Raw genomic sequence first — 13,049 nt, forward strand, 5'->3', positions numbered from 1 at the left:
TGTGTGTGTGTGTGTGTGTGTGTGTGTGTGTGTGTGTGTGTAATTGTCGCTTAAAAACAACACAGGTCATTGTTTTATTCTTAAACAGGATCTTATTTAGATTTGGACGCAGTGAGGTGTTCAGTTCTTCCTCCATGACGCTCTGCCATTAATTTGAAGAGTTCGGGTTGGATTTGAATAGAAATATATTTGGAATGCCTCCATTTGTAGTCTTCACATTTTTCCCAGTTTAACCTCAGCACATTAAATGGTATAACTGAAATGACATAGAAAAAAAAACCCTATCTCCAACCTCTAAAGTGAATCTAATAGTTGTGATTTTATCCTTCACCCAAACCTTTAACTGATGAAAGTGGATCGTGTGGATCGTACTTTTGGAGCCTGATGACGTTGACGTGTGTTTACCACTGTGTTACATCACCGTCTCCTTTAATTACACTGTTCAGTCATTTAGGAACTCAGGATACTAATTGCTAGACTTTGGCGATTAGGATACTTGCCCATTCATGCAGACTGGGCACGACTTCAGCCGCTCAATATTTTGTGGATGCTGTTGTCTCGTTGTCTTTTTCATGGCGTGCCAATACGTTTCAATAGGACACGGATCCAGAGTGCAGGCAGGTCGGGAAGCGTCTACGAAGCCACGCAGAACTGGGCCTAACGTCCAATAACCTTAAGGAAAATGCTTGACTGTATTGGGGCCTATAAACTGTAAACACGTGGCTTCACACATCTTCCAGTCCTTGACGCCTAAAGCACGGATGTTCTCTGCTCCTCTGCTACGGATTCCTGTCTGCATGATGTCTTCAAACTACGATGCGAAGAACCCGACAAGTTGAAACATGGACTGTGCGACTGCATAAAACGCTCCCCCTGACTTTCAGCCTATCTGCTTTTCTGGGTGTGTAGATGTGAAGTGACAGTTTATAGGTGGTCAAGTCATAAATACTGTAGTCGCTATCATATTAGGACGATATCTTCTCATACGCAGACGCCTGAGGCCTGGAAGGCCACACCCATTCAACACAACCGTCTTTGTGAACTGATTGACACGTCTTTCACATGCTTTGGCACAAAGTGATGAACCACAGCTTGTTTCTGTTTGCAGTGTACGAGCCTGAGGTGGTTGCTGCTTTTTTACGCTCCTCACTCATTACAACCTCACCTACAAATAAACCTGCTTGTTTTGGCTGATTATGGCCGCATCGCTCTTTCGGTCTGGTTTCGCCTCTGTCTCTGCGTTTTTGATTGTGCCACAGGCATCGGAGTCTGGTATTTCAAAATACTTTACAAATGTTCCTCGTTGAAACTGAAAAGCTCTCATACATGTCTGTTTACAAAGTGATTTTTTTACTGCATTTTTGAAAAGTCGAAACTTTGAAAAACATAATACATTTACGTTTAATTTAATACATTTACATTTAAGTGCTGAATTTTACTACTGATTTGAGGTACTTGTACTTTAACATAACTACAATTCAGAGGAATAATATAATGTTTTACTTCACTTTAATTATTATTATAATATAATTCATTGAAATTATGATTATCTAATTGTTATTATTATAATCATTCATTACAATCTGGACTAGACCATAATTATATTGTTAGCACTTTCAATTTCACTAATTGTTTAGAATCCATTTATCTCTTAACTATGGTGAATCTCAAAACAAGTGCTTTTACGTGCATGATTTTAGACAAACAGTTTAGTTATGCCACAAAGTATTGTAAATGTGTGCTAACAAATAGTTTATGAATGTGTTTGGACAACGCCTATAAATCATCACATTGCATTCCTAGATGTCGTGTTCTCATGGGACTAAAACTAGAAAATGTACAAGGCTTCGGCCCCAGAGCTGACTACAAACAGACGCCGTCATTTCTGCAAGCGCGACATCACTTTGCTTTTCGTATTTTTGTGGCCTGAAGTTTACTTTTCTTCGTTGGAGCTCGCAAAAAAGGAGAGTCAGGGCTTCCAGCAGCTCGGTGTGACTAATGTTACTGTATCCTGGGGGCCCCAGAACCTCTCGGCTCCATCTTTCATCGGCCCATCGCAGCTCAGCATATTGTAAAAAGGTACAAAACTGGCTGAAAAACCAGCAAAAACAAATTGTCACATCAAACAATTTATATATATCCTGTTTATATATCTGTAGATATTCAGACGGAGCGAAGTGCAACTCACTGATTTGTGAACATCAGTCTTTTATAGCCAGTATTGGGTGAAAACGCTGCTTTAGTCGGTACAAATTATACATGATGTATAACAGGTGGCAGCACAAGGTCAACGCCGCCTCGCAGACATTGTACATCCACTCAAACACTTACATCCAATGTTTCTCCAACGGCCCTGCGCCGGACGATATGCACCAAATATATAACCTTAAAGCTCCGTGGACGCGTCGCACTCGGTTTCACTTCAGCCCGTGACATTTTGACTCGCTCTGTCTGCCTCTATTGTTGATGGTCTGGGAACGCGGTGCATCTGTGAACTTACAAATGAATGCAATGTTTTTCAGGTGGGGTGAGACGAGGTGTCAAGTTTTCAATTAAGATTTTAATAAAACCCTCATTTGCACTAAATAAGTGCTTGTGCGTGTTGCTGTGTCAGGGTTATTTATTCAAAATACAACCAGCCAATACAGACACCTGGAAACAACATAATGAGGACGGCCTACACTGAGTGAATATAAAGTACCTGGACCTGATCGTTTCTTCCTCTGGCTGGATTCTTCTGAACTGTGTGTGTTTATCCTATTCTTCAAACCTTCGAGGATATTTCGCATTGTGCATCAGCGCCGCTCTTCTTCCAGCCTCGTCGAGGACCAACTGGTGAATTTTGACAGTGCTGTGCAGGCGTCTCCTGTTCCAGGCGCTTCACAGTCACTGTCGCAGTCGAGGGAGACGCCGATCGAACTGTGTCTGAATAATCTGGATTAGTTTACACTCTGATCTTAGTTTGAGTTGAACCTTATATGCAAACAGTGTATTTTTCAAGTATGATTGAACAGGAATTAGTTTAGATGAAGACGTAGATGTTGTTGTCTGTCAAGTCTTTGACCTCACATCTACTGAGCAGTTTGCTTTTACTTGGCAAACACTTTTTTGTCTGTTAAAGCAAATCTCGATTCAAAGCGAGGTGTTTTTATTGTTCATAATATCCTTTTTCAATCGATGATGTGTGTTCGATGCAGGGTGTGGGTGAACCAACCCGGGGTCACTGAGTTCGAGTGTTGCACCATCGTAAACCTTCACCCATGTGACCACCCCTGGCTCGCTCCCAGGGAGCTGCCGTTGGCCAAGGATCCCTCCCTTTCATCTGCATTTACCTTGGTCTTTTCTGGGACGTCCGTCTCGGCGGCGCGGCCCGCGTCGGACCGGCGGTGGAGCCTTTTCAACCCGGCCTCCGAGGAGCGGAGAGGAGGACAAGAAGCGCCCGGCAGCAGAAACCACAGGAGTCCCGGCGCTTATTCAGACGCCTGAAGCGAAGATCTTAATTTTAAAAACGCTCTATAAACAATAATTCATTTAGAGCCGGGTTTCCTTTTGAACGACTGACATTTCATGTGCTTGCTTCTATTTTACAAACCTCGTCAGCGCTCGGCTAATGCCTCCCCTGGGGCTCATACTGGGAATCCTCGCGCTGTTTGTTTGCAACCTTGAGTTTCCACTTTCGCAGATTTCCCACTTTTTCGGCGGAGGAAGGTCTGCGCCGGAGCCTTGGCACTTTGCCTCGGCGAAGCCTTGCTTTTTCTTCTCTGCGCTCCCACACACCCTTCGCCTTTATCTCCGGCCTCCTTCGGCTTGGGGTGGCGTCGGGCTTAACGTACCACTAACTTAAATCAGAGTTACTGATAGTGGCAGTAAGTTGTTATGGTGAGTTCTTGCCAAACATTTACCCGGAGAAACTCATTTGTATGTTGATTTTCTTGCCGTGGTGCTCGGGTGGTTTTAGCCGGAGGAAACACTTTAATGGAACACTTTTATGGGGCTGAAATACTGTCATTTACTGTACCTTGGTCTTTATAATAATGTTACGTCTTAGCATTAGGATCTCAAGCAGTCAGTTCCATTGAACTCATCTCATGTATGCTCCGCAGGCATGGGCCAGGCTGAAGCACATAATGCAGGTGTTAAATGTTGCAGGCACGCTTATCGCGGACATTTTTGTCTGGCAGTAATTCATGGCCTTCAAAGGGTTTGCTCATACTGGAACCAGAGTCCTTCAGTGGACTGGACCAGGAAGGGGATATACTGTCTGACTACACTAGTCATATGAGGATATTTTCTCAGTAAGCTATTTACTGCTGTAGCGACTACGGCAGTGCTAAACTTGTTTGGGCTTTTATTTTGGCAGTAAAAGCACTTGTTTAATGGTTAAGAAAACAGCGTGGCCTTTGTTAATATAGAAAGCGCTCGCTACAGTAATGCATTTATTCTTTTATGGTTTTGTTGACTGTGCAGTTCGTGCAGATGCGGCAGCCTCTCACCAGTCGCAGAGCAAATATTATGCAGGAACAGCCCCGATGCCAAGATGTTCTGGAGACTTTCTGAAGCTGGAGGTTGGTGGAGTGAGTGTTTTCACTCAAGCAGCACAGCAGGATATGGGTATCGATCGGAGGGATGGAACGCTGTTCTTCCAAAAGGCACCCCATCATTCTGGACTTTTCCTATAATGTAGAAATAAACATTTGATCAATGAATCTAAGAAAATATACACAAATAAATAATTCATTGTGCTGTTGCGCTTTCCAGGCACCTCATCAATAAAGCGACTCTTGGTTAGAGGCTTTAAGGATGAGGGGGTTCCTCACCCTGGTTGATCTTTGCATCATCTCTCGTGAGAAAGCGTGCAAGTTTGCTTTGCACTGTTCTTTTGAGCTTAATCTACATCTTGCTCTGAAGTCTTCTCTCTATTGTTGCCTCGGCGCTAACGGCTGCATGAGGAAAGATTCAGTAGGACGATGTTGTATTGTGTTGTTTCAAGCTCTTTTGCTGAGATCAATAGAAATCACTGAAGTAGTTGGTGGGGCCACACCTAATGTTTTTTTTATCATTCCAACCCGACGATTGACTGGCAGGAGTAGCTCCTCGGACGGTGAACAACAGATTCCACATGCGAAGGCTGCGCTTTAATCAGCGCTAAATGTTTTCCTGCATATGTTAGAATGAGTAACGAGGAAACAACACACACCTGGTCACGGAACCGCTTAGCACCCATTTATTCAATTACTTCTGAGCCTCTAACACACGATGTATAAAAATAGTTCCAATTCCAACACTATTTTTTGGCAAAACGTTAAATAAAAGCTGACGGTTTACAGCCAAGGCACATTTTTATTTGTTTCTTTTCAAAACCATTAGCCGCTTTGGAAGCCAAAATAATGAAAATGGCCTTTCTGTCCAAACACTTATGGACGTGGCTGGAAACATAATTTCTGGACAGAGGGGGAGAGAGAGAGAGACCGGGTTACACATGACGTCCTTTGGTCCAGACATATCCATTGCAGAAAAAGACTGTTGTGCAATTCAGAAGACAATTTCCAGAACATCCTGAGTGACATAACCCACTATAATGCCAGCTTTCACAAGCTAACTATGTGAGTTTTTATGCCACAGTAATGGTTCACCTTTCCCTTTTAGTGAGGAGCCAGATTTTCATTTTAGGCAAATGCCGCCATTATTTCCCAGATGGCTTTTCTTGCAGTTTTAACTAATTTACCCAAATTCGCTATCAAAACGCGAATGTACTGTGTGTCAGTCACCTTTAGACAACTGCAACGCTGCATTGTTGATATTTATTATCTTTTTAGAATGTAATTCATACATGGTAATCAATAACTGGGAATTGATCCTCAGTACTAATGCTCATTGGTTTTGAAATGAATTTATTTAACCTTAAAAGCCCCATAATGAATGCTAATAATGACTGTCAGTAACAATTAGAGATGCTTACAGTTAGGATTGAGGCAGGGCTAGGGACATGCAGTTACGCTAAGTTCATACTACATTAGGTGTGAATGGGTGTCTTTCTCTACTGTACAGTGAGTGTTGGCCCTGTCATGTACTGGTGACCTATCCAGGGTGTAACCTGCCTCTCAGCTGGGATTAGCTCCAGCTCCCCTGCAACCCTTATGAGGGAGGAATAGAGGTGATGGATGCATGGAAAGAATTTAAATGATACCATTAAATAGCAAAAATAAGCAGCAGTCGATTAAAAAGCAAAAGGAATTTACAGTATGTTAAACAAAACCATCTGACCAAACAAGTAAATAAGAACTTTGCCTTTTTGTGTAATAAAACATGATACAAGGCAGTGACTATAACTTACAGCACTTGGATGCAAGTGTTGTGTAGTGGGAAACAGGTATCAGAATAAACAGAACAGGTGTGTAAAGACTACGAATATGCACAACAAAAACATAAATTAGCAGTGTGACAGAAAATTCTGAACCTGTACCAAAAACCTGGAGCACTCCAGGATAATCACTGCAAATCCTGATTATACAAATTCACAAGGACAAACAAAAAGGCCAGAAATATAGGGTAGCAAATATTATTATGCACAAGTAAAGTCCATTTTCACCTCCAGTTTGTGTTTTACCTGTGAAGCTCAGAATAGCAGGTCGTGCTAGCGATAGTCATTATAGCAAATCAACACACAGATTAGTAAATACCTCCAGAGACGAGCAGCTGGGTTGAATCCGAATCATTTTCTATTTAAGGTTATTTGTATTTATTCTGGAATACTTTATTATTCACCGTGTTCCCAGTGCAACGGCGTTTAGGCATTTATAAATGCTGATCAGCTGAAACACCTGTGAGCCAGTCAAAACACAGGAAGTAAAGAAAAGGGTCCTTTCTCTCCTCGCTGCTGTCGTTTGCTAAACATTGTCTCATCCTTATCGTTTGCGTTGTCACTGATTCTGCATTTCATCTCTCTTGAAAATTGTTTTCCTTAATCCAGATGCTCTTCTCTAAATAAAAAAGATCCTTCAGGGTAGACAATACAGGCCGTCTATCTACTGGTAACATATGCAGATCAGCCACAATTCTCCACATGCGACACAGGTCAATAATGTTCTATTATGTCTTCACTGTCTTCTGTCTTCTTCAACAGAAGATCTGTCTTGAGCTAGATTTTCATTGGAAGGATAGTGGGAAAAAAACTACACTGCACCTACTATTTAAAATTCAATCCCACTTTTGAATCTTGGCATCATTGTGTTGCAGTTCGGCCTCTGGCCTTCAGGGGCGCTGTTCCGTTGTTCTGGTCTGGTGAGTGTGACGTCGCTTCCTCTTCCTGTTTCCTGTCTGGTCTAATCTTGTCAATCACCTTCACCTGCTGCCATATCTTGTGTACAGTACAAACGTTCATGTCTAACATGCACTTTGTTGATTGGTTCATTGTCGTGTCTATCACTTGGTTTGTGTTTTGTTTTCTGTCATTCTGTAAGTTTGTTTGTTCCTGTTTGAGCAGTGATGTTTTTTTACTATTCTCCTAAAAACGCTTGACTAAAAACTGAGCAGTGATTTAGTGTTTAGAGTTGCTTTAATGCATTGTTTATGTTGATTTTGTACTTTTTCTTTATATTTTTGCTTCAATAAATTAAATATTCAATTATTTCTTATTTGGTTGGTTGAAGTCTAGTCCAGTTTCTACAAACTTTGTTAGTCTGCCTCGGCCTTAGCAGCTGTTTAGTTCGTAGTTCAGCCATTTTGTTTTTCGGTGGGTTAGTGAGATTGTAACACATTGTTGTAAAACCACAGTTTTACCATTTCCCCAAAACAACATGTAAATCATCTATTATGAGCTATTTCAACACCAAATTGCAACTTTGAAACGAGTCCAGTTAATCCTGCAGGATGAATCAGCATAAAATTGAACAGCCATCCATCCATTAGCCAAACTGCCTTTTCTGTTAAGGGTTGGGGGGGGGCAGTCCCTCTGTCACTGGGCTGAAGGCAGGCTACTCCCTGGACAGGTCAGGAAATGGAACAGCAGTTTTAATTTCACGCTTTCCTAAATACAGAGGTGTTCACTCAGACGACTGACGGCGCTGTTGATCAGTAATTATATGGATTCTTTCGACTGTACGTGCACCTTCAGTGGCCGAATTATGCAGTGCTTTGCATTATTGCCGCTGATTAATCTAGTTGACACAGTGTCAGTCTCCCAGTGGTGCATCAGCTGACGGGTCCAGTTTCCTCACTTCCAACCAGTCCCAACGCAAATCTTCTGCAAAATTAAAGGCTCCAATTACAAAGGCAGACAGTGAACAGTCACTTAATTACTGTGTACCTTCATGATGAGCTCGTGTGAATTATCCCCAGTCTCTGGGACATAAAATTGATGAAAATACATCTGCGTTTCCTCTTCCTTAATGCTCTAAAAGCTGATGTACGTGAGACTGTGAAGCTTGTTTCTGACGGTGACCCAGGAGCTGCATCAGGTGTTTACCCAGATAAACATGGAGGGAGGTGAACAGTGATGGCTACCTCGGTCCTGTATACTGTCTGACGAGCCGCTTTTCCATAACAGAGCACAGATACTGGCATATTTCACAGAATGAAGGATATCTGCTTGTAGAAAAACACAAGATATTCGGCTGAAGCTGAACCAGATGTTCATTACTTTCTGAGGTAATTTCGTGTTTACATCTCAAAGCACCTGTAGCTGCATGCGCCATTGTTTGTGCTCCCATTTGGTGAGCACAGCGGCAAAGGGAGAGGATCCAACGACAGCGTCCAGACCTCTGTCGAATACAAAGCACAGCATGCATTTGTATTTCATCTGTGTTTGACTTGTATTCGTGCATGCATTAAAAATCTCCTTAACATCTGGTTCACATTTGTTTACTGCTCTACTTTGCAACAGCCCGTGAATTAAATTTAAAACTCATTACCTACAGCGCATTTGAGATGATTTTGATGCTGCAAACAGTATAACAATATGATTTGCTTTGCCACTGACAATTTGATGATCATATTCTTTAAGCAAACTTTGGTTCTGGATTTTATTGTGCTTTTTCACTTCTTTTATTACTTTTTATAAGTAATTTTGCCTGCAAAGATTTCTTTGCAGGTCTAGTGCGAGAGCAACAAGCACGAGTCCTAGAAATGCGCCATATATCGCTGAAGCAACTTGGGATGGTTGTATAAAGTCTAGGTTCATCAGGCTGAGATCATAAAATCACTGGCCCTAAGGTGCAGTAAATACACCCCCAGGTCATAACCATCTCATGTTTTGCATCATGTACAGTATTAGTGAGTTTTTCCTGCCGGTCAGTGTGGAACACTTTCATCCCATTACAGCGATTAGTGCAGGTTTGGAGTTAAGCCATGATCTCATTTAATTTAAACTTGAATGTTTAGCCTTTCCACACAGAGGTCAGAGTGAGGACCCCAGCGGCACAAATCAGATGCGTTCAATATTTGTTCATAAATAATCATTTCAGGACCATCGGTTCTGTGTAAGTGAGCAAAGACTGGGCAATAGTTTAAAGATGTTAAGATAAATGTTACGTCGATGAGGCTTCCTGTAAGTAGCTTCTCCTGGATGTGACAGGCACCAGTGGCATTTTAGAAACAACTAAAATTGAGTCTGGAGCGATAAAGGTGAGTCAGACGTTGTTATGGGTCCAAGGATTTGAGTCATTACTCAAACATTTCTAACTGTGATTAGACAAGACTGTTAAACCATTATGTTTTGTTTATTATTTGTCTGTTTATTTACAATAACTGCTATTTTACATTTACATTACCAATATGCTGGACTTTTGGATGTTTCCTCTTTTCTATTCTAGGCAACATTTGTTTTCATACACTTCTTTTTGGATATTATTGGATTTACTGCACAATAATTATCTGCATCACTTTAGCGGAACCGAGACAGTGAGGCAGCAGTGATGCAAGCATGATGCTGCAAAAGCCTACAGTACTGCTCCTGTGATTGGTCGGGGGAGTGAGCCTCGCTCTAAAACCATCAGCGAACCTGGGTCACAGAAGCCTCTGACAGCACATCACAATAAAGACGTGACAGAGCAGGTTTCCACACACATCTACATACTGTAGATTTAAAGGGACAGTGTTCCTATTCTGGTGAATGGGAGGTTATAACTGTTTTGACAGCTTCATTTCTCTTAGGGTTTTCATATGTCTGTCTTATTATTATAACACTGATTATAATATTTCTACATGTTCTAATGGAGGAGGTAATGTGGAAAAACAAGACCAATTTAAAATCTGAGGCTGCTATTTCTGTTGAATTTGAACGTGTGCACCTTAAACACACGTTATCGTCTTCTCAAACAAAGCTCTTCCTCGGTTGAGCGTCATTGCAATGAGCTATTTCTCACCGAGCCTATTACTGATCCCGGGGAAAGGTAATTATCTGAACTGTTGTGTTTTTATTTGAGCGACTTTTTCAGTCGCACGCGAGGAACACGCAATCCTCCTTCAGCCACGTTTCCACCTCAATTAACGGTCTCCTGAAAAGAGGATGCTCGGCTCCTCCAGGCTCCGAGTCGCCGTGACATAGACGGCGGCATCCACAAGGCGCGGGGTCACGCTGCCCCTCTGAGGGGAGCCGGCGCCGCTCAGACGGGCTGCATCCACTGGACTTATACGGCCCGCTCCATCTAGCATTCGATTGTTTCTCGTGCACGACGCCGGAGGGGGGAAAAATGTGCGGGAGTCGAGGAGTGAGTTGCTGCAGACCCCCCCCCCCCCCCGTGAGGCCGACCTGCAGTTTGTGCTGAATGTGCTTGGTGTAATTATCCGCTGCATCATGGCAGGAAACGACAGCTCTTCTTACCTGTGAGGCGTTCGAGGGCCGCTCGTGTTTTTGTTGTTTTCCATCCAGCGGTTGAGCCGCTCGTGGCCCGAAGCGCCGGACTGACGACCGCAGACCGTCCGCCTGGTGGCGTTAATGCGTCGGTCTGTGTGTGAGGCAGGATTGGACCCAGGGCAGCGCTAGTTAATGTCCTCCCGCTTTCCCTTTGGCGACAGTTGAACTCAAAGAAGCAGAACAGTCCAATCACAATAAATAGGGAAGATATGTAGAAAGAACAGAACATGCCTGTCCTGGGAAGCAAATGACTCCACATCAGGAAGGCACTGGACACCGGCACCAGCTGATTACGCAAAACAGTTCCAGTTGTGAGCAGTTTTTTTAGCTTATTTGGCTTCAGACAACTTATAGCACTAAATGGCCTGTTTGAGTTTGTCATGGCTGTTTTCCTTTCTTTCCTTCACGGGAACAAGTCTTCCCATATTCCCACATGTGAGGACGCACCCACAGCCATTAAATCATTCAGGTGGGCTAAGAGGCTTTGACTGTTGGAGGCTTTGAACCTCTCTGTCGGCCTCAGATCAGACGGGGGAACGTTTTGCTGAGCGCTTTGCCGAAGCGAGCTCCTTGTTTGTCATTGTTTCCAGTGACTTAACGATGCCAGCGGCCCGTTGACAACGCGCCTCCACGCAGATCTGAGATGACCCAGACACGCCTGGTGTTCGCGCCTGTGTTCAGCCACGCATGAGTCACCGGGATTCACATTTCTCCCATTATCAGAGCTAAAATAAGGCTCCACATCTGCCGGGCAGAGGCAGGATGACCCCAAAGCCCAGTTTGGTTTACGACCGGGCCGACGTTAGGCGCTGATCAGAAGGCGAAGCCCTGATTGATGAGGATGAACTCCAGCAGCCCGGCGGCGCCAACCAAAGGTGCGTTTGGAGATGAAGCGAACGGGGCTTGATTAGAAGAAAACCTGTCCGACTGCTGAGCGCCGGAGTGGAGCGCGGCGTCAGCAGGAGCTGGTGGCACTGGAAACACTGCGCAGAGATGGGGAAACGCATTCCACTCGATGTCGGCAGGTTTCAGCGACGGGACGGTGATTCAAAGCAGACCCCCAGAGCCGCCGTGAACCACCGTGAACTCACGGCTCGGTTTGAACATGTGTGCGAGAATTAAAGGGTTGTTCAGACCTTGACCAGAATCCGAAGCCCACACGGCGTATTTCTGAGCTGCAGCGTCTCCCAGAGGGGGAGCTCCAGTTCTGACTTTATAACCTTTGTAAATGTGTCCAAGCGCCACTATGTGTGCTTCCTCCGCTTTGTCAGTTCATTGTGTAGGAACGTCTACGGGGGTGTTTTCACTCCTTTGCATTTCTAAACGTCCAGAGCCCAGAGGAGGCCCGGCATTTGTATGCAGCATAATTTAGCTAATTTGACCGGCGTCTCTAAATAAACCAAAATGAGAAATTAAAGAAAACTGCGCTTGATTTATAACATATGTAAAGGCACAACTTTGAATTCCTCCTACCACAATTTTTCACATTCTGCTGCATATTTTAGTACAAACGGATTTCAGCTCCTGGTGCAGCTGGAAGTTAGAAGCGCGGCAATTACAGGGATTTGTGTGAAGGCAAAGAATCTTTTCAGTGTAATAAACTTTTTTTTCCCCCCATCTCATTATGAAGTTTAATCAATTTTTTGATCCTGCAAATATGGCTTTGTTTGATAGAATAATAATAAGTCAGAGTCAGGATGATCTGTTTGTCAATGCTCGCGTGGGGTGAAGAGGATTCAGTGAAAACCCTGCGATATTAGCTGTGTGTTGAGCTGCACAGTTTAGATGCCAGGCTGATGCGTTAATCATCAATCGTCCCCACGTTGACGCAGGTTGGACAGTGGTCGCTTTGCTGTTGGCGGGAGCTTTCATTGCTTTTATCCAACACAACAACAGCCCAAGATAATCATTAACTTACTTTTACGCTGTTGTTGTTTTTTTAACACCTCCATCTTCAGGCATCTCTCAGACACTAGTTAAGTTCGGACGTCTGTCATTTACATATTGTTTTTGTTTTTTGTTTTTTTTTTTGCTACTCAGATCTTCAGTTTCATCTCAACCACGTCATCCACGGAGCTAATTAATGAATTATTGATTAAGCCTGGAAGCTGGGAGTTCAAACTGGGCTTTTGACCAGAAAAATAAAACCCAAAGACGTTCTGTTTAACGTCATGCACATTTTATTATTGCCAAAATA

General features: G+C 43.3%; 1 long non-coding RNA gene across 1 annotated transcript; it reads right to left on the bottom strand.

The window, feature by feature from the left end:
• Positions 1-7,548: 7,548 nt before the first annotated feature.
• Positions 7,549-8,901, bottom strand: LOC129602983 (uncharacterized). Its single transcript, XR_008692496.1, has 3 exons — positions 8,675-8,901; positions 8,503-8,583; positions 7,549-8,242 (listed from the first exon to the last, which is right to left on the bottom strand). It is a non-coding gene; the product is annotated as an uncharacterized LOC129602983 (long non-coding RNA).
• Positions 8,902-13,049: the final 4,148 nt, after the last annotated feature.

This window comes from Betta splendens, chromosome 14 (genome assembly GCF_900634795.4).
Source record: "Betta splendens chromosome 14, fBetSpl5.4, whole genome shotgun sequence".
Lineage (NCBI taxonomy): Eukaryota > Metazoa > Chordata > Actinopteri > Anabantiformes > Osphronemidae > Betta > Betta splendens.